Genomic DNA, 22,236 nt, shown 5'->3' on the forward strand with positions numbered 1-22,236 from the left:
AACACATATGTCCTGGATGGTCTTTGCTTTGAACACAGGGAAGGTGTCCCGTTACGGCTCTTCTCTGGGGGCCCCTCCTGGAGATGTCGGCAGAGGTCACTCATCCACTGTCTCTCTTTGGTCCCCAAGAAGGTTTTGGTGTCCTCACCATTGCCCAAGGACCCTACCATTGCACCAAAAAATGAAGGAAAGCTAAATAAGGTGAAGTATATGAAAGCACTAGGGAAAGTAGAGTGACACTTTTTTAAAAAAAGATTTTATTTATTTATTAGAGGTGTGGGAAGGAGTCTGTGAGGGGGGTGAAGAACCTCAAGCAGAGTCCAGCGGAGCGTAGGGCCTGAGGCAGGGCTCTACCTCAGGACCCTGAAATCATGACCTAAGCAGAAATGAGAATTCAGGGATGGCTGGGTGGCTCAGTCTGTTAAGCATCTGCCTTCAGCTCAGGTCATGATCCTGGGGTCCTGGGATCCTGTCCCACATCGGGCTCCCTGCTCAGCAGGGAGCCTGCCTCTCCTGTTCCCCTTGTTTGTGCTCTCTCTGTTAAATAAATAAGTAAAATCGTTAAAATGTTTTAAAAATGCATTTATTCTATAGTTAGTAAATTGTATACCTGGCACCATTTGGTACCCCAAAGATACAGTGATGAATAAGACACAAATCCTCCCCCATATTTTTAGGAAGAAACAAACAAGAAACCACTTTTTCAAAATTAATTAATTTTTTTAAATGATATTTATTTAATTGACAGGGAGAGACAGCAAGAGGAAACACAAGTAGGGGGAGTGGGAGAGGGAGACGCAGACTCCTCGCTGAGCAGGAAGCCTGACGTGGGACGCCACCCCAGGACCCTGGGATCATGACCTGATCCCAAGGCAGATGCCTAACGACTGAGCCACCCAGGCGCCCTGGAGTGTACAACTCTTTTTTTTTTTTTTAAGATTTTATTTACTTATTTTACAGAGAGAGAGAGAGATCACAAGTAGGCAGAGAGGCAGGCAGAGAGAGAGAGGAGGAAGCAGGCTCCCCACTGAGCAGAGATGCGGGGCTCCATCCCAGGACCCAGGGATCATGACCTGAGCTGAAGGCAGAGGCTTTAACCCGCTAGGCCACCCAGGCGTCCCTTGATTGTTCAACTCTTGATCTCCGAGTTGTGAGTTTGAGCCCCATGTTGGGTGTGGAGATTACTTAAAAATAAAATCTTAAAAAAAAAAAAAAAAAGGATAATCTTAAATAGAGATTAATGCTATGAGTAAAATGAAAATGGGGGAATTTTATGGAACGTGAGTGGGGAGAGGGTTGCTTTTGTAGATTTGATGAAGTCAGAGAAATCCTCTTTCGTTGGTGGCTTTAAGTTATACCCTAAATGAATATGACCCAAGGGGGAAAAGGTACTTCTGGGGAAAGGGAATAGCATGTGTGAATGTCTGGGGCGGGAATGAGCTTAGTGTGTCTGGGAAAGAAAAAGACACCCAGTGTGACTGGAATTGAGCACATGGTGGGAAGAATGGAAGGAATCAGGCTATTGACGGAGGCTGGTGCTAGATCACAGAGGCCCTTGAAGGCTGGGCTGGCCTCTCACCTCCAAATCCAGTTTTCCCTATTCTGTTCCGCAACGCTGGGGCTGCGAACCATATTGCTCCTTTGTCAGCTAGGGTTACGTTTTGTCACCAGGAGAGGATCCGGGGAATCTGGAAGGCAGAGGGGAGGGAAAAGAGAGTTACTCATGCCTGTTTGCTTGCAGTTCTCATCATGGTCACCTAAGTAATGACAATGCTGCTTCTCACAGTGGCATTTCGTTCAGCCTCCAGGTTCTTACAGGCTCTTCTGATTCTTCTAGCTCTACTCTCCCTAGCTTGTTCTCCATCAAGGTGGGAGCTACTTCCTGCAGTTCACTTACCTTAGTGTTCCCACCACCTCTTCCATGAATTTCCTGTTTTCCCAGACCCTGACCAACCACGAAAGTCATGGTAAGGACTCAGACTTTTATTCCAAGTCTAACGGGAAGTCACTGAATGGTTTTAAGCCAAGGATAGATGATGGTGAATCTATCAGTTCAGATGGTGAATCTGAACAGTTAATCACTGCAAATAGTTACATAAATTACAATAATCTATTTTGAGGCTTCGAATCTTGGAATAATGTCACATGCTTCTGGAATGTTTGCTTAATGGTCCCCACTTTCCTAAGACGGCTACATCATGTGGGTGAAATCACACCAGTGCTAAGATTACTTTCCTTACTCTAGTGTTATTTTTGCATTCGTATTTCCTCCAGGCTTTTGCTATTGTTAAATATTTCATGTTAGCATCAGTTCTCGTAAGGTTCTATCAAATGGGGCATGCGTGTCCTAAAATTCCTTAGCTGGTGGCCAATGTGATCTACTAAATCCATCTCATTCTTTTGTGAAACATGTAATATACAAACACACGTATGTATTTTTTCTATTGTATGTATGTGTGTATCTATATATACCTATAAATATAAGCATGGATGGCTACACATATATAAACATATAAATCTTCCCTCTCTATATACATACATTAATGTGTAATATGTACATATAACGTATGTAATATAGTTGGAACTCAAGCAAGTGACAGTAAAACAATACTCTTTACCTGAGAGGCTCAGTGTTAGGGTTAAATGAGAGAATGAATATAAAGCATATGGAGATGTAGGAGTTGGGAGATGGTAGCCATTTAGCAGTGACTAAAATAAAGTTACAAAATTGCATCTTAGGGAATTGCTGTAATTTGGGCTATTAACACTTTCTTCTCTATCCCCATTCTTTTCTTGGTGTCCTCAGAGGGAAGCCAAAACTTGTCTGTTAAGTTAGCATTTCAAGAGAGGACTCTGTGGTCAGGCCCCTTGTGACTGAGCATGGAGAGGCTACACAAAAATGTCGACAGCATAAACTTTGGTATCAGAGGATACAGAACCAATACCTTCTTTGCTTGAGTCTTTTTTCTCATCTGTTAAGTGGATGTGTCTTCTTTCCATCCCACACTTTTTTTTTTTTTAAGATTTTATTTATTTATTTGAGAGAGAGAGAACACAAGCAGGAAGAAGGGGCAGAGGGTGAGGGAGAAGCAGACCCCCTACTGAGCAGGGAGCCCGACATGGGGCTGGATCTCAGGACCTGAGCCAAAGGCAAATGCCTAACTGACTGAGCCACCCAGGCGCCAACCCCCTTTTTTTTAAAGTGGGCTCCATGGCCAGCGTTGGAGCCCAACATGGCTGTTGAACTCTAGCTCTACACCTGAGCTGAAATCAAGACTCAGGTGCTTGGGCACCTGGGTGGCTCAGTGGGTTGAATCTCTGCCTTTGGCTCAGGTCGTGATCTCAGGGTCCTTGGATCAAGCCCCGCTCGGGATCTCTGCTCAGCTGGGAGCCTGCTTCCTCCTCTCCCTCTCCACCTACTTGTGATCTCTCTCTCTCTGTTAAATAAATAAATAAAATCTTAAAAAAAAAAAAAGGTAATATAAACCAGTTCTTCAGTTGATTGGGAATTCTTTAGAGGCTATCATTTTATTGAAAAAGCAAATGGAGGGCGCCTGGGTGGCTCAGTGGGTTAAAGCCTCTGCCTTCGGCTCAGGTCATGATCCCAGGGTCCTGGGATCGAGCCCCGCATCGGGCTCTCTGCTCAGCAGGGAGCCTGCTTCCTCCTCTCTCTCTGCCTGCCTCTCTGCCTACTTGTGATCTCTATCAAATAAATAAATAAAATCTTTAAAAAAAAAAAGAAAAAAGAAAGAAAAGGCAAATGGAGAATGTATGTATTGATCGGTAAGGGTGTTTGTTTGAAAAGTCAGCTTAAAGATGGTTTAAGAGCACAGATCAAACTGTTCAATTTACAATGTGATTTTTAAATTGTTTTCTGCATGGCCTTTACTTCTGTTTTTTTTTTTTTCCAGATTTTATTTATTTATTTGATGGATAGAAATCACAAGTAGGCAGAGCGGCAGGCAGGGGGTGGGGGAAGCAGGCTCCCCGCTGAGCAGAGAGCCCGATGCAGGGCTCAATCCCAGGACCCTGAGATCATGACCTGAGCCGAAGGCAGAGGCTTAACCCACTGAGCCACCCAGGGGCCTCTTATTCTGTTTTTTTAAAACAGACCTTCAATTTGTGCATTTGAAGGGGTGAAGAGACATCATTTTCTTTCTGAGAGATGTACGTAATGGTTGGAATAGTTTCCTAGGGCTGCTGTAATGGAGCACCACAAACTGAGTGGCTTAAACAACAAAACGTAATTGCCTCAGAGTTCTAGAGGCTGGATGTCCAAATCCCAAAGTGTGGGCAGGGCTGGCTCCCTTGGAGGGCTGTCAGGAAGAGTCTGTTCCCATGACTCTCCCCTAGTTTCTGGTGGTATGCTGACAAACTTAGGCGTTTCTTGGCTTGTAGAAGCATCACCCTGACTTCTGCCTTCATCTCCACATGGCATTCTCCCTGTCTCCATGTGTTTCCTAATTTCCCTTCTATAAGGACACGGTCAAGTTTGATTAGGGTCATACTCATGATTTCATTTTAACTTGATTTGATCTGTAAAGACCCTGTATCCAAGGTCACATTCTAAGGTATTGGGGGGTTAGAACTTGACATATGAGGGGCGCCTGGCTGGCTCAGTCGGTTAGGCGTCTGCCTTCAGCTCAGGTCATGATCCCATGGTCCTGGGATGGAGCCCCACTTGGGGCTCCTTGCTCAGTGGGAAGTCTGTTTTTCTCTCCCTCTGCCCCTCCTCTCCACTCCTACACACACTTGCTAATAAATAAACAAAATCTTTTAAAAAAAGTTAAAAAGTATGATTTTCAGTTAATAAACAGGGTGAAAACTTTAAAGAGAAACTCTTCTCCTCCTCAATCTCATTCTCCCGTCCCACCACTATTCTATGCATATGCCACTATAATACCTTAGAGAAGGTAGAGACAGGTTATAGCAATGATCCAAACAAATAATAACTAAACACTTTTTGTGTGTAAAGAGTTGCCAGAAAGTTCTAAAAATCCGTATTAAGAAACAGGTAATGATTCTTGCATACCTGATGTGTTTAAAGGCAAGAAACTCAACCCTTGTTGCTTGGGCCTGAGGGCCTATGCCTGAAATCTTTGCTTTCATCTCTCTGCCATTCTTCCATTCTGTTTTCCCTTTCCTACAGAGATACTCTGTGGGGATTAAAAATGTCCACACTCTCTTGGGACAGTTTGAATCCCTATCAGTCTGTACTCTAAAAAGTCTGATTATGAGGCCAGTGAAAACTTTTAAAAAATTAGTTTAAATATATGTTTCAACATTGCAACTTCTCCATTTTTAATTAGTATCTCTTTGGTCAAGATTGTTTTAGACTGCAAGTTAAAAAAACCCAGCTCAACCTGGCTCAAGGAAATGAAGATGTCACTTATAGCTCCTAACAGAAAAGTTCAAGGGTAGGGGTAACTTCAGGCCTGTTGGGATCCAGTGAGTCAAAGAATGTCATTTGGATTTAGTCTCTCCTTCCCCCTCACTATCCACTTCTTTGCTCTACTACTTTCTAGGTTGGCCTCACAGAGTGGTCTCCCATTCCACAAGGCCTCTGTCCCTACTTCCCAGTGCTCTTAGCAACACCAGCAATGAGGCAGTCTTTTTCCTACTACTTTCAGTTGATATCTTATAGGGCTTGAACTCATGACCCCAAGTTCCAGAGTCACATGTTCTACTGACTGAGCCAGCCAGGCACCTTTTTCTCCTGCTACTTTCAATATAAAGTTCTGAAACTGTAACTCATTGGCTTGGCACTGAATCTATCGGTGGGGCCTGGATGTGCATCCAGCATTCCAACTGGGCAGACCTGAATTAAATGCTCCACTCTGGGGACTGTGTACGGGAGATGATTAGCACTTTCCAAACCACATGGACTTTGAGAGCGAGAGATCAAATTAAGGTGCCACTATCTGAAGAAGGAGACATGGATTTTGAGTAGTCAAAAACATGTTGCAGAGCACAGAAGATTTTTAGGATAGTGATGCTATAATGATAGATACATGACATTAATGCATTTGTCCAAACCCATACATCATACACCACCAAGAGTGAACCTTAAGGCAAAACTCTGGACTTTGGGTGATGATGATGTATCAAGGTGGGTCTAGAACAACTGTAACAAATGTAGCATTCCAGTAGGGGATACTGATAATCGGGGAGGTTGTGCATGTGTGGGAGTTGGGGGTATATGGGAAGTCTCGTACCTGCCCCTTAATTTTTTTTAAAGATTTTATTTATTTATTTATTTGTCAGAGAGAGAGTGTGCACAAGCAGGCAGAGTAGCAGGCAGAGGTAGAGAGAGAAGCAGGCTCCCCACTGAGCAAGGAGCCCAATGCAGGGCTCTATCCCAGGACTCCGGATCATGACCTGAGCTGGAGGTAGTGGCTTAACTGACTGAGCCACCCAGGCATCCAACCTGCCCCTTAAATTTGCTATGAATATAAAACTGCTTTAAAAAAAAAAAAGAAGTAGTCTCAGAAAAGGAAAAACAAAACAAAAAAACCAAAAAACCAAAAACTCTGTCCACTATGATGTCTGCCATTGTGAGAAATCCAATAGATGCTTTGGTCACATTCTGGTGCTGTCCGCTGCATTAGACATGGCGGGCCACTTAGTCCTTGAAACTCTACTTTCTTGGCATCCATGATATCAGACTGACCTTTGTCAGGCTCACTGAGTGCTCACCTCTTAGATATACAACTTTATGGTCCTGCCTTTGGCCCCCTGCTTTTCTTTCTGCATTCTAATTTTGTCCTCTCTCATGTTTTAATCCCTGTCTAGATCCTCAAGCAATAGACTCCCAACTGCTTGCTAGACATCTCCACTTGGATGTCCCCTTGGCCCCATAAAATTTCTCATGATAGGTTTACTTTCACGGCCTCTAATGAACGTCTGGGTGGCTCAGTCGTTAAGCGGCTGCTTTCAGCACAGGTCATGATCCTAGGGTCCTGGGATCGAGCCCCACATCGGGCTCCCTGCTTAGCGGGAAGCCTGCTTCTCCTTCTCCACTCTGCTTGTGTTCCTTCTCTCGCTGTGTCTCTCTCTAATAAGTAAATAAAATCTTAAAAGAAAAAAAAAAAAGAACAATGCCTCTCAACCATTCATACTTTTTTTTTTTTTTTTTAAAGTAGGCTCCATGCTCAGTGTGGAGCCCAGCATGGGGTTTGAACTCCTGAGATCAAGACCTGAGCTGAGATCAAGAGTCAGACACTTAACTGAGCCACCCAGGAGCCTCTGGTCTTTTTTTTTTTCTTACTTAAAGATCATTTTATTTTTAAGTATTCTCTATATCCAACATGGGGCTTGAACTCACAACTCCAAGATCAGGAATTGCATGCTCTACTAACCTGAGCCAGCCAGGTGCACCCCCTCCATTCATACTCTTGTGTTGTCTTTCCTTGAGTCTCGTGCGGCCTTGTTAATTGAAGGAATGTGGTAGAAACATTACTGTGTCAGTTGCAAGGCTAAAATTCAAGAGAGGTTAGAAGCTACTGCTTTTGGGTTCTTGGGACCCTAAAGCCACCAGGTAAGAACCATGAGGCAACTCGACAGATCACATGGAGAGAGAGAAATACAGGTGTCCCAGCATCCAAGCTGAGCACATGTAGTTATAGTCACACAAGTGACTCCTAGCAAGACCAGCAGAACTGTCCAGCTGAGCCCAGCCCAGCTTATAGAATCATGAGAAATAACACAATGGTTGTTGTGTTAAAAGTGATCAGGTTTGGGGGTTGTTTATCACATATCAATAGATAAACAAAACTTTCCACATTACCTAAAGCTAAACTCATTGTCTTCCTCTTCACATCTGTTTGCCTTCCTAAAGTCACAGTTTCAGGTACAGCACTATTACCTACCTAGGTACCCAAGGGAGAAACTGAGGCTTCATTCAAGACTCCTCCCTCCCCACAACCCCCATCCAACCAGCCACTACACGTTGCTGGCTTTTCCTCCTAAATATTTCTTGAACCTAGCCCTCTTCTTTTCTCAACAATTTTGCTCCATTTCAGTTTCTGTTCTTATCTTCTTTTAATCTGTCTTTTCCTCATACCTGCGGTCCAGTTCTTAGATCCATCTGCTACATTGCTTCCAGAGTGATTCTTCTAGAATGCACATCCAACCAGAGCAGCTCTGTGCATAGCAGGCTTCCGAGTTCCCTGGAGCCTACAGAATAAAGTCCAAACTCAGTTACAAAAGGCTCTTTGAGAATGGCCTTCATCTATTTTTATAATCCTACTGATAATTCCTTGTTACTTGCTATGTCAATCAAAGTTCACACAGGAGGCAGAAACTACACCCGGTTTTGAGCACAGATAAATTAATGTAAGGGGGCGCCTGGGTGGCTTAAGCATCCCACTCTTGATTTTGGCTTTGGTCATGATCTCAGGGTCATGAGATGGAGCCCCACATTGGGCTCTGTGCTCAGTGGGGAGTCTGATTGAGATGCTCTCTCTCTCTCCTTCTGCCGCCCCCCCTCCAAATAAATAAATAAAACATTTGAAAAAATTGTCAAGTAGGTCCAAAATGATTAACTAGTTAACTTGAAAGGGTGAAAAGAGAACTTCAAAGCATCACAGAGGTAGCAAGTGCAGGACCTTCTCTCACCACGCAGCCCGAGGGGACAAAGGAAAGGGGTTGGTGTCTCTAAGAAACGTAACAGATGGGCCCCATGTTGCTGAAACCTCAACTCCAAGCCGGGGGCTATGCTCAGCTAGTGCTTGTGTCTCTGACCTTACAGGATGACCCTGAGGAGGTTCCTGCTGGTCCTCCTGTCTGAGTGGAGGGTTTGATTAGGCTAGCTTTGCAGGAGAAGCGAGTAGAGCTGCTACCGGGGTGAAGACTCGTTGCTGGGATGACCTTCACGACAAACTTTTTCATCCTCCAGCCTTGTCATCTCCCTCCAGCACTCCTTATTCCAGAAGCAAATGCTGAAACAGCCGGCAAAGTAGAAATGTAGTTTTGCAGAGTGTGGAAGCTTGGGTTTGGAGCCAAGAGACATGTCTTTTTTTTTTTTTTAAGATTTATTTATTTATTTGAGAGAGAGAGAGAGAGAGCGCATGAGAGAGGAGAGGAGGAGGTTAGAGGGAGAAGTGGACTCCCCGAGGAGCTAGGAGCCCGATGCGGGACTCCGTGATCATGACCTGAGCCGAAGGCAGCCCCTTCACCAACTGAGTCACCCAAGGGCCTCAAGAGACAATGTCTTAACAGCCAATGTCCTTGCCGAGTTACTGTCCCCACTTGCTTGGCTCCCACCTGTTTCAGGACATTTGCATAGGCTGTTTCTTCTTCTTGAAATGCAGTTCCCTCTTCTCTTTGCCTACATAATACCTACTTTTCAAATCTCTGCCCAGTTATCACTTCCTCAAAGAAACCTTTTTGGATTCCCTAATGAGGTCAAATTCCTCTGTAATAGGCTATTAGCTTCTTTGCAGCAATGTCACAGTTACAAGTTTACATTTTTTAAAGATTTTACTTATCTGAGACAGAGAACATGAGCAGGGGGAAGGGCAGAGGGAGAGGGAGAAGCAGGCCCCCTGAGGAGCAGGGAGCCCTATGTGGGGGGCTCAATGTCAGGACCGAGATCATGATCTGAGCTGAAGGTAGATGTTTAACAGACTGAGCCACCCAGGCGCCCCTACAAGTTTACAGTTTGTGTAATTTTTGGATTGAGGCCCACTAGACTGGAAGGACATTAAGGGCAAGGACAGTTCCTGTCTCTCTCTTCATTTGATTTTCTTAAACATGTGCCCCTCATCTCTAACATAGTATCTGGTGCATAGTAAAGGCTCTATAAATACTTGGTGAATGGAGTGCGAAGAGTAGCTGTAACAGCCAATTCGATGTTTAACTGGGAATTTTTATTTATTTATTTATTTATTTATTTTATTGGAATCTTCTGCTTCCAATTGCATCTCTGGTCTGGGTGTACCCAATAAGTCTTCCTCCTGCTTCTGATCCCCTGTAGTTTGATTCCTATCACCTGATAACAACTGCTACTCCTGTTGCCTTTCTGAGATATGTGTACACACAATCTATGTGTGTACACACGCAAAATATGTTCTCTTGAACATCTGTTTCACTGTAGCAAAGTACCATAGCTTAACCAGTCCTTTCTTCAAAGACATTTAGGTTGTTTCCCATCTTTTGATTCTACAAATGATCCTGCAAGGAATAACCTTGTGCATGACATTAGCTTGCATATGCACAGTTATACTGCATGTATCTCCCGAAACACCACTTTTTCCTTGGGTCCCAAATAAGGAGATTATGCAGAGATGGAAGCAAGGATCTAGCCTGGATGCTGGGAAAGTAGCTCTAAGGGTGGGAGTTTTTAGGTCAGACCTACACTGTTCGAATCTGGTACCTACGTAGTCCTAGCATGCAGAGAGAGTTTGAGAGTCCCTTCGAAACTGAACTGTACCAACCAATCTTGGAAGACATTAATGCATGAACTACAATGTTTAAAAAAAAGTTTTTTTCTTTCTGCATCCTTCCTTAGTTTCTTCTCATCCCATAATGGACAGATTTTTTTTTTTAAGATTTATTTATTTATTTGACAGACAGAGATCACAAGTAGGCAGAGAGGCAGGCGGAGACAGAGGAGGAAGCAGGCTCCCCGCTGAGCAGAGAGCCTGATGCGGGACTCCATCCCAGGACCCCAGGATCATGACCTGAGCTGAAGGCAGAGGCTTTAACCCACTGAGCCACCCAGGCACCCTATAATGGACAGATTTTTGTTTTTAAGATTTTTTATTTATTTATTTGACAGAGAGAGATCACAAGCAGGCAGAGAGGCAGGCAGAGAGAGAGGAGGAAGCAGGTTCTCCGCGGAGCAGAGAGCCTGATGCGGGGCTCGATCCCAGGACCCTGAGATCATGACCTGAGCCGAAGGCAGCGGCTTAACCCGCTGAGCCACCCAGGCGCCCCTGGACAGATTTTTAATAGCTTGTTTGCTCACAATAGACCAGAAAGTGGTCTAGTGGCTAGCAGTGAGCAAGACAGATGAAGGCATTGTTCTTATGGAACTAATTTTATCATTTTTTCTTTTACCAGGTTTTTTTGGTGTGTAAAGATGAAATAATGGAAGTAAAGTGATTAGTTGGCAACTTAAAATGTTCATTTATGGGACGCCTGGGTGGCTCAGTTGGTTAAGCAGCTGCCTTCGGCTCAGGTCATGATCCCAGCGTCCTGGGATCGAGTCCCACATCGGGCTCCTTGCTTGGCGGGGAGCCTGCTTCTCCCTCTGCCTCTGCCTGTGCTCACTCGCTCTCCTCTCTCTCTGACAAATAAATAAAATCTTAAAAAAAAATGTTCATTTATGTGTACATATATACGTAATACATACTTATGTATACAGACGCCGAGCTGGAAGGTTCATAATCTTCTTAACACGACTACTTTTTTTCCCCTCCCCCTTTTCCCTCTACGGTTCTCTTGAAGAGCTCACACCTTCAACTCCAAGTGTTTCTTTCAGCTCAAGGCCAGTGGGACGCGCCACCAGTAGGGGGCAAGAATCACGCAGGCGTGCCTATTACCTAAGCAACGGAGTCAAACACCATTCAGAATGACTTTACAAAAGGGTTACCCAGAAGTTAATTTGTTTATTCTGTTAGGTCTTAAGAAGAAGAAGAAGAGGAAAAAGGAGGAGGAGGTGGAGAAATTAGGGAAGCCAAAGATGGTAGCGACAGACCTACTCTGCAGTAATCATTGATTGAGAGCAATAGTTTGTTCAGAAAAAAAGCAGTGGGGCTGACTCTGGTCACACCCCTTAGAGTATGATAATGGCAGTGGCCCAGCAGAGGGGCTCCGAGTTATACTGCGGTTTTATATCCAATAAAGTGCTTTGAGCAAGCCTAACATAGCAATGAATACGCGAATATTTTTTTTCTAGGACTATGTAATGAAGAGCTTTCTAAAGCAACACAGACGTCACTAGGTAACTTCCTGGGCCGAAGACACACACCAAAAAGGTTTTCAAAATAGCTTTGGGCCCCTCCTAGACCGACTTTGAAAGCAGGTATAGGACGCATGCGCCGAACTACCGGCTGACCTCCTCGTGGCAACTCAGAGAGCAGACCTTCCTCCCGACAGCCTGCGGGGCAGAAAGGGAGGGGGAACGGAATTCTCGCGAGGTCTTTCGAGCCCCGGCGGAAGCAGTAGACACGTGACTCTTCTAGGAGGCCTTCGCCTTCCCCCCTCCCCCTTCTCGGAAACCCGGCCCCCTCACCCCTCGCCCACCCCGGAGCCGCGGTAATAGACCGTTTGGGTTCCGGAATTCTCTTGGATCCAACCACTGGTACCGGGTCGGCTGGAGCAGGCGGAGTCCGTGCTTGGCAGCGAAGGCAGGGGGCGGTCAAGATGGGGGGGGGAAATCATCTTCCTTCACCTAGGAGGGAGGCGGGGCGGAGGGGGGCGCTGGGGAGCGGGGTGGGGGGGAGGAGGAAGGAAGTCACGTGGGGCGTGCGGCGCGCGCTGCGTGCGCGCGGCGCCTCATCCGTCGCCCCACCCCCTCCCCTCCGGCGGGGCGGGGGGGCTGGGGGGAGGGGCGTCAAGATGGCGGCGGGGAGGTAGGCAGAGCCGGACGCCGCTGCTGCCGCCGCCACCGCCGCCTCCGCTCCAGTCGCCTCTAGTTCTTCAAGCTCTCGCCACCCGGTAGGAGCTGTTCCGGCGTCGGATCCCGCGGGGAAAGTAAGTCCTTCTCTTACCCCTCTTCTGCTTCCACACTCCTCCCGGACAGCCAGCCTCCCACTCCCACCCTCCTCAGGGGGCCGTGTGGGGCCGGGCTGAGGGGGGGCAGCCACCTCACCCCGGCTTGGGGCCTCCCTCGCCCATCGCCGCCCCCTCAGCTGCGCGCCCCAGGGCTCTTGGGGGCAAGGTCCCGGCGCCGGCCCCGCCGCGCTCGCTTCCTCCGCCCGTCAGCGCCGGGCCCTGCGCTCGCTGCGCGTGGGGGCTTTCGGGCCTCGGGGGCCCCCGCTGTCCCGGGCCACAGGCACCCAGTTTGGTCGCGGAGGCAGGATCTGCGGGCACCGGCTCCGGCTCCACTTGGGTCGCCCTCCTTGCTTTCCTTGTTCCGCTCAGGGATGCGAGGTCCCGGACCCGCAGGAAAGTGAGCTCCGCAATCCTTCAAAAGTCCTCCTGTCTGAGGGTTGCTCCTGGTTTGGGGCGAGTGCGGGAGGAGAGAGGGGCGCTCTAAATCGGAACCCCACACCTGCAGTTTTCTGATTACCTGGCTCTCAGGGCGTCGAGGCAGTACGTGGGACACGTGGGGGCCACCTTCAAGCCTCACCGGGTGATTAGGTTAATTTTGTCTCGAGCTCGCTCGCCTCCTAGACCCTAAGCGTCTGTGCAGAGAAAGGCGGTTGGGGATTTGCTTGCTGTAAGAGTGTTTGGTGTTAAGGAGCATCTGAAGTTCCCCAAACCAGTGTATGCTGGTGGTTTCCCAGAAGTGGTTTGAGATCGGTTTAACCGCTGAGGAGATTTAGACGTTCCTGAACCCTTGTGATTGTTTCTTTCCTGACCCTGGCATCCAACTCCTCCCCCTTTCCACCCCGGCTTTGTGCTGCTGTTTGGTTAATGTTTGCGGACCACTAACTTGATCTCGCACAGAGAAGCCCTTTTTATGTGCGGGTTCCGTATACTGTAGGAAGCTTTTGTTTTGGGGAGTTGGTCGTTGAGAAACGTGGGGAAAGAACGGGCAAGAAAATGAGAGTCAAATAAAGCAACGTTTTTATTCATTGAATTGCGCAGCCAATTGTAACCTCACCCGGAAGTTTGTACTAAACACGTGTTGCTGAGGGAAGGTTAAAAACTAGGTCTCCTTTGACCTTTGAAAGTTGATTATTAGCCGTTTATGTTGAGTTAAATGTTTTATTTTCTCTAGACAACCACGTTTAGAGACGGAGTAGGGCTTCTACTGAGTCGGCCGGCACGGTCCAGAAAGCTGTCAAACCCCGAGTTGCCCTAGAGGAAATAAACTTAACACTTGTAGACACAAATCAGCTAGCAGTGCAGAAGGATTCCATATTTGCCTCGGTATATTTACTGCAGTCAGAAGTGATTTTTCTTAAGCTGTTGGGAAAGCCATTATCATTGCCCAAAAGATAGTTTGTATAGAATTTCTAGGATAAAATGCAGAATTTGCTATTGGTGCCTTGCGTGGGACAGTAATTTTGCAAGCAAGAGAACATTTTATTTTCATGTTTAAAAAAGTTGTTTCCAAAATTTATCTTACCAGAAAAAAATCTTTATTTTTTTCTTTTGGCTTCTGCATTTTTATCCCCAGTCTAACTTAATTCCACACAATTGTGTATAGGATTTTAAGTAAATTTTACTTTAGCTGCTGGGTAAGTTTTAAAAAGGAAGGCTTAGTTGGTGACTTACAGTCCATTCCTTCCTTCCTTCCTTCACTGGATGCTCTTTTTTTTTTTTTTTTTAAGATTTTTATTTATTTATTTGACAGAGAGAGATCACAAGTAGACGGAGAGGCAGGCAGAGAGAGAGAGAGAGAGAGGGAAGCAGGCTTCCTGCTGAGCAGAGAGCCCGATGTGGGACTCGATCCCAGGACCCTGAGATCATGACCTGAGCCGAAGGCAGCGGCTTAACCCACTGAGCCACCCAGGCGCCCTCATTGGATGCTCTTAAGTGTCAGGCAATGTTACTGAAGGGCTTTGCTGTAATTATGTACTGCTTAATATAATGCAAATATAAATGTATAAAGTATAAAGATTGCTTAAATGTTTTTTAAAATGATTCATTTTAAAGGTTAAAGCTATAGATATATTTTGGTATTTCTTAGTTTCTAAATTGAGCTTTGATTTGAGACTTCCTCCTATGAAGGTGATGAACACTCAGGTCTGAGGTCTGGTCTTACCAAGTAACCTGACTTCATGAGTCTTTCAGTTCCCAGGCTTTGCCTGCCTAAAGTTGATGTAAAGATACTTTCTGGGGGCGCCTGGGTGACTCAGTCTATTAAGCGTCTACCTTCGGCTCAGGTCATGATCCCAGGGTCCTGGGATGAAGCCCCACTTTGGGCTCCTTGCTCAGCGGTGAGTCTGCTTCTTCTTCCCTCTGCTGTTGTGCTCTCACTTTCTTTCTCCCTCCCTCTCAAATAAATAAAAGATCTTTAGGGGCGCCTGGGTGGCTCAGTCCGTTAAGCATCTGCCTGCGACTCAGGTCATGGTCCCAGGCCCCTGGGATTGAGCCCCACATCGGACTCCCTGCTCAGTGGGGGCCTGCTTCTCCCTCTCGTTCTGCCTGCCACTCTCCCTGCCTGTGTGCTTGTGCACTCTCTCTCTTTCTGCCAAATAAATAAAATCTTTAAAAAGAAATAAATAATTTAAAAAATCTTTTAAAAAAACACTTTCTGATAAGAGGAATTGTTTTCACATTATATAGCTAATAAAATGATGTAATCTTAAAAGTTTTTAACAGTTGTCTTTGTCTATGCTGACAGGTCTACTTTAGTGTGGTTCATTGAACTAAGTAAATATTAAGGACAATCTTGGGATACCACTGAAATTTTCTGTAGGTGGAAAGGATAGGTTCTTGAAGAGCAGGAACTCTGCTTTTATGAATAAGATACAGTACAAAGCCCATCAAATTATTTAATTCTTGGGAGGCAGTATTTAGCATAGAGCAATGATTTTAAAACCTTTTTACTGCATCCCATGGTAAGACATGTTTTACACATCCACACATAGAACTAAAAAACTCATGTCATGAAATAATGTTTATCCTCTCTACATGCTTGGTGTTTTCTGTTCTGTATTGAAATATTTAATAATTCTGGTCATGATACACTGAATTCACTTGACAGCTCATTGTGGTGTGACCACCAGTTTGAAGAACATGGTATAGGCTAAAGAATACAGAATCTTGGAGGGATAGGAGGTGGGAACTCCTCGGTTTCTAATTCTGCTCCACACTTGCTTTGTTGTTACCTTGTTATAATTCATTTCTCTAAGCCTCAGTTTTTCATCTATGACAAAGGGATAACATGTAGCTTTTACTCATGGGTTATCTTGAGGCTTAAAAGAGAAAAAAATCCAACCCTATAGTAAATCTCAAAAGGACTAGAGATCTGAGTTTGATGGTGGTAAGCAAGAAAGTTTTTTCATACACCCCCCCATTCTTTCATGTCCTTTTTTTGTAAAGCATGTTTGAAACCTTGTCATCTGCACATTACTTTGTGAATCCATTCTTTCTAGAAGTTTTGCAGTGAGAGTGGGGAGAGGCACACTTTACTGAGCAAGTGTTCCCTTGAAAAATAACTGTTAAAAACTACAGATTTTACCCTTGTAGGTAATGAAAATCCTTGTTAATGAATTTCTTCATACTATCTTCTATTCCTCCTGATGTTCTTAAAGAACCAGAACTCAGTAGGAACAATATAAATACCTTGTTCATGAACTTGTTCAGTATCAGCTGAATTTTGAGAGGATCATTATCCTTCAACTCCTTAAACTACGTGTCAGTCATCACCTCTGGACTGCATAAAAGCAAACCTGCTTCTGAGTTAGAAGTCAGACATATTTAGTGTTGTTAAATAAAGAGGAAAAGTCCTGTTTGTTATTAGGCAAAGATAACTTACTAAGGGATATCTTTGCACATATACAGAGGTCTGCCAGTTTTCTCCAGACACACCAGTTGATTAACTGGACAAATTGAACATGTGACACAGCGAAAAGGAACTTGTATTTATAGAACTCATTTGGAAGTTAATTATTGAGTGGATTGCCAACAAAGTTTGTATTCTTGGAAATACTATTGTATCAGTGATGTGGGAGAAAATCTATTTTTTTTTTTTAAAGATTTTATTTATTTATTTGACAGACAGAGATCACAAGTAGGCAGAGAGAGAGGAGGAAGCAGGTTCCCTGCCGAGCAGAGAGCCCGATGCGGGGCTCGATCCCAGGACCCTGGGATCATGACCTGAACCGAAGGCAGAGGCTTTAACCCACTGAGCCACCCAGGCGCCCCGAGAAAATCTATTTTTTGACATGATGCTAATATCAAAGTAATAGTAGCTAGTAGGGTAACATTTATTCAACACCAATCCTATAAGATAGATTCTATTTTTATTCCCATTTGAAAATGAGGAAACTGAGTCACACAAGTTATTACTTGACCATATTTTACTATTGGTGTCTGAGGTAGCCAGTATTTAAACTCAGATATTCTGTTTGACTCCATAGTCTTAGCCTCTGTGGTGTGCCACCACCGCTGCAGATAGATACCTTGTATCTCCCCAGAGCTGTAAAGGTCTGCTTTAGGTCTCAACAAGAGGAACCTTGTCCTTGTTGATAGGTTTCAGTGTTGGTATTCTCAGTGGGAACTATATCCTTTCATTCTTCTGATTGGCTATTGTTTCTCAGGATTCTCTTCCTGCCAAGGATTCTCTCAGTTTCTCTCGACTCCGTATCCTTGTTTATTATTTATCTTCGATGCTTTCATAGGAGTACTATTTTGAAATAGATGGTATTTTCCTAAGTATTTATGATAGAAATGGAACCTTTTTGTCCTCCGTTTTTTGAGATAGAGTCACTCTGGGTTTGGTAACTTTTGGGTATGTTGGATTGCTACCTGTTAAATGTCACCTAAGGTCCATGAAATCCTTTGTAGACACTGTAACACAGTTCTCTTACCCCTAACGGTGTTTGCATTTATATTGTATTTAGTGGTTTCAAAATGAAAATGTTTTCCCTTTCAAGAATTAATCTTACTTGTAAGGTGAGGAGGAGAAGATTGAATAATATAACGTTTTAAGGGTTCTCAACCTGAACATTGAAATTCTGTGTCTGTAATAGTTTCAGAATAGGAGAATGATTAGATATTAAGGTTTGTTTTTGTGTGTGTGTGTTTTTTTTTAATATTAAGGGTTTTGCCTATTGGAGTTAGAGAGAGATATTCCTCTGTATCCCTTGCCCTCTTTCTCACTGCAAAAAAGTTCCAAGTAGAGAATTTGTACCCAATTGGCTAAGAAGGGATCCCTAGATTTTGTGTATATTATGTATATAAATCGAAGGTATTTTTCATTAATTGCTGGCAGAAGGGCGGCTGGATATCTCAGTCACTTACATGTCTGCCTTTGGCTCGGGTCATGATCACAGGGTCCTGGGATGGAGTCCTGCTTCATGCTCCCTGCTCAGCGAGGAGTCTGTTTATCCCTCCCTCTGCCGCTCACTAGTGCTCTCTCTGAAATAAATAAAATATTTTTGTTTTTATTTTAATTTTTAATTTTTATTATTTATTATTTTATTTATTTGTATTTATTATTATTTATTTATTTGACAGAGAGAGATCACAGGTAGGCAGGCAGAGAGAGAGGAGGAAGCAGGCTCCCTGCTGAGCAGAGATCCTGATGCGGGGCTCGATCTCAGGACCCTGAAATCATGACCTGAGCCCAAGGCAGAGGCTTAACCTGCTGAGCCACCAAGGTGCCCCCTAAATAAAATACTTTTAAGAAACAGCTTGCAAAAGACATTGTCATTACTAAGTCAATACTCAGAGGTCTCAAATTGTGATTCCTGTGAGTGAGTTTTCAATAGGTCAGTGATAGTGTTATAAACTGTGCTGTTATTTCCTGTAAAAATACCAAGTTTCCCCCCATATTTTTCCCTTCCGTGGTATTTTCTAATGCCCATTGTTCAGAAAATATATTTCAGAAAACTCATGAATTTAGTAATGTTTTTCACTGATTTTTGTTGCTTTCATTAATGATGTTTCTGTACTTCTTTAGTATAATTAGTCAGGGCTTAGTGTGCATCTAATGAATTAATGGGTCCTTTGGCTTCCAAGCGTTCTTTGGTCTGTCGTTTAGGAGTCATTGGTTTAAAACAATGTATTTTTGTTTCGAATGTAAATAAATCAATATTTTAAATATTTACTAAAAAAGATGACTTTTTTTAAACTTTAGACAATGTTTATTTATTTATTTATTTTTAAGATTTTATTTATTTGACAGAGATCACAAGTAGGCAAAGAGGCAGACAGAGAGAGAGGGGAGGAAGCAGGCTCCTTGTGGAGCAGAGAGCCCAATGTGGGGCTTGATCCCAGGACCTGGGATCATGACCTGAGCTGAAGGCAGAGGCTTTAACCCACTGAGCCACCCAGGCGCCCCAAAATATGACATTTTGATAGTCTCTGGAATTCTGTTAATCTAGGTCAGGATTAGTCATAGCAAGCAGGCCAAGACCACCACCTATTCCCACAGGTCATTGGTCTTAATGAGGTATTTTGTGGGTTGAAATGTTTTGTTGGTTTTTGTTTTTAAGATTTATTTTTTCGGAAGAGTGAGAGTGTGCACACATGTTGGCGGGTGGGGGCAGGGGAGGGCAGAGGGAGAGAGAATCTCAAGCAGACTCCCCACTGAGCAGAGAGCCTGACCCAGGGCTCAGTCTGATAACCCTGAGATAGTGACCTGAGCCGAAATCAAGAGTGACACTCAACTGACTGAGCCACCCAGAGGCCTTGGTTGAAATGTTTTTAAAGCATTGATTTAGGTCTCTTGGTACATGTTGGTACTATGTACTAGGATAATTTGTGAAGTATGGTCAGCTGTGTCTGTTAGAAAAATGATTAACTTTATTTTAAATCTGTATTGGGACATTTCTCCTATTTGTCTTCTCTGTTCAGTCCCTTCATGCTCTATTTTGCTATCCAATAATCTATCTCCATTCCTATTTTAACCTCAGACGGGCATTTATTCCAAACTTAAGTACTGAAACTGAGGTTTGCAGCATTGACTTCTAGATCTGTTCTTTGGAAAGAGAATGCATGGGCTTTGGAAATTTAAACAATCTAGTGCTGGGTAGTTATAGGTACTTTAAGCTGAGCCTCAGTTTCTTTTTAATTTTTCACTGACTATATATTTGATGACAAATACTGTTTTACTTTACTTTTCTTTTTTTTTTTAAGATTTTTTTTTTATTTATTTGACAGAGAGAGATAATAAGTAGGCAGAGAGGCAGGCAGAGAGAGAGGAGGAAGCAGGCTCCCTGCTGAGCAGAGAGCCCAATTCGGGGCTCGATCCCAGGACCCTGGGATCATGACCTGAGCTGAAGGCAGAGGCTTTAACCCACTGAGCCACCCAGGTGCTCTGAGCCTCGGTTTCATCTCTAAAACATTATAATGTCTATTTTTGGGGGGGATTGTTGTGGTCTAACACTGTCCTAACACTGTCAAGCTTGTAAAAGATACTTAGTCACTGTCAATTTCCTTACCTTTTCCTTTCCTACACAAAATGTATTTTTCCATAGATTTTTCCTTTCTCTGAAAAATTTTGGGGAAATCTTTGAGCTATTTCTTCTTCCTTGGGGCTCTCTGGTTAAGACTCCCTTCAAACAGTAGGTCTGCCCTGAGTTTCATTTCTGGATATCTGTAGTGTCTGCTGTAAACTCATTCATGTTTCTTCTAGAACTTCTTTCTAAGTGATGTATAGGTTTATGTGACATAGACCTACTTAGTAGAAGATTTCTCTGTTAAATATTTTACTTTCATTTGAAATAGTAGTTCTTATGTATGTTGGAAGTCATGGTCACAGAGGCTAATGCCTTTCTTTTTGTAGGACATAATGAAAACACTGACATTTAATTCTTTCACACAGCCTGAGAACAAATGAACTAGCTAAAGATTAGTGTATTATTTATGTAACATGAAATTAGTTTTTTAGGTAAAACAAGTACAGTAGCTTTCCCTGTTTATATAAATTGGTTATTTTTTTCTTGCTTACGTTTATAAATTGGTTATTTCAGATAATGACAAACATTAAAAATTGAGAAAGTTCTGTTAAGCTTTTTTCCCCCAAAGTAGATTTTGATATATTATACCAAGAATACCCAGATCTCAAATGTATTTGTGGGGTGCCTGGGTGGCTCAGTTGGTTGAGTGTCTGACGGTTGGTTTCAGCTCAGGTCATGATCTTGGGGTTGTGGAATTGAGCCCCGCTTTGGGCTCCACACTCAGCACATAGTCTGCTTGAGATTCTTTCCCTCTGCCTCTCCTTCTGCCAGCCCCCATAAATCAGTAAAATCTTTAAAATGTATTTGCTTGCTTCTAAATAGGTATTTTCTCTCGCTAAACTCTCTAAAACTCGGGACGCCTAGATGGCTCAGTTGGTTAGGCGTCTGCCTTCAGCTCAGGTCATGATTCCGGGGTCCTGGGATCAAATCCCACATTGGGCTCCTTGCTTGGCAGGGAGCCTGCTAATTCCTTTGCCTGCCCCTGTCTCTCTTTATCTCTCTCTGAAAAATAAATAAAATCTTTAAAAAAAAAAAAACAAGCTATAAAACTCATTTTGGGGTCTCCCAGGCTCAGTGTTTATTTTTTCGCTTTCTCTTGGCTTAACTCTATAATCATCCATCAACTCATGCTTTTTGTGTATTTCATATTCTCTTCCATTTTGAACTTTTATATAAACTTAGTGTTATGGGTTGTCCTTCCTAAACATCTTGAAATTCATCTCCCCTTTTTTCTACACCCTGTCATTACAGCACATCATCCCTTTTTTGTTTTTGGCTTTTTGAGTTTTTATTAGATAACATGCATGAGCAGGGGGAGACGGTGGGGGAGAAGGAGAAGCAGGCTCCCTGCTGAGCAGGGATCCTGTTTTAGGGCTCTTTTCCAGGACCCTGGGATCATGACCTGAGCCAAAGGTTAGCCGACTGAGCCACCCAGGGACCCCACATCATCTCTCGGTCTGCTGTAGCAGTTACCTAAAATGTCTTCCTGCTTCTGGTCTTGTTCTACCCATTCTCAGTGTGCCCCCATACTTCCTCAGCATAATCTTTCTAGGTCACAGATCTATGTCTTGTACTTCTCAATCTGAAAACTTTTTCTGACCCCCGCTACCCATGGGATTAAGTGTGCTCTCTGCCATGGTGTACAAGGTTGTGGGTGAGATCTTCTTCTTCTCTTGTCATCACCTGCCTGACACTTGGGTTTCTGTTCTGAACTTCCATACTAACGATGAATCGCACTAACCATTGTTCTTAAAGAGCGCCAGTGTCTTTCATATCTGCAGAAGTGTGAATGCGCTATCCAGAACGTCCCCATCCACCTGGCATTTCCTTCCTTGAGACTCCGTTCCACAGTCGTCTTCGTGACCTCTCTCCCCAGGCAAAGTTCAGCATTCCTTCTCTGTTCCTACAACATTTTGTACACATACACTCTTGCTGTGATTTACATATTTCTCTGTCCTTTTCATCTTTATTGCGAATTTTTTGGAAT

General features: G+C 43.9%; 1 protein-coding gene and 1 long non-coding RNA gene across 12 annotated transcripts in view; one reads left to right on the forward strand and one right to left on the reverse strand.

The window, feature by feature from the left end:
- Positions 1-274: 274 nt before the first annotated feature.
- LOC125081844 (uncharacterized) lies at positions 275-12,431 on the reverse strand. Of its 8 annotated transcripts, none has more exons than XR_007121798.1 (5): positions 12,271-12,431; positions 8,063-8,175; positions 7,359-7,425; positions 1,580-1,688; positions 275-376 (listed from the first exon to the last, which is right to left on the reverse strand). It is a non-coding gene; the product is annotated as an uncharacterized LOC125081844 (long non-coding RNA). The 8 variants fall into 8 exon arrangements; XR_007121801.1 differs by lacking the exon at positions 275-376 and adding an exon at positions 474-537; XR_007121800.1 differs by lacking the exon at positions 275-376 and adding an exon at positions 1,142-1,198.
- A 29-nt stretch (positions 12,432-12,460) lies between these two features.
- The window catches only part of SBNO1 (strawberry notch homolog 1), a 46,164-nt gene continuing 36,388 nt past the window's right edge, over positions 12,461-22,236 (forward strand). For 2 of the 4 annotated variants that reach the window (XM_047696603.1, XM_047696605.1), the window contains exon 1: positions 12,462-12,699. The gene's annotated coding sequence lies outside the window, so the exon portion shown is untranslated. Of the gene's footprint in view, positions 12,700-13,891; positions 14,044-22,236 lie in introns of all 4 variants that reach the window. The other 2 variants (XM_047696604.1, XM_047696606.1) reach the window with 2 other exon arrangements.

The sequence above is a fragment of the Lutra lutra genome, chromosome 12 (genome assembly GCF_902655055.1).
Source record: "Lutra lutra chromosome 12, mLutLut1.2, whole genome shotgun sequence".
Lineage (NCBI taxonomy): Eukaryota > Metazoa > Chordata > Mammalia > Carnivora > Mustelidae > Lutra > Lutra lutra.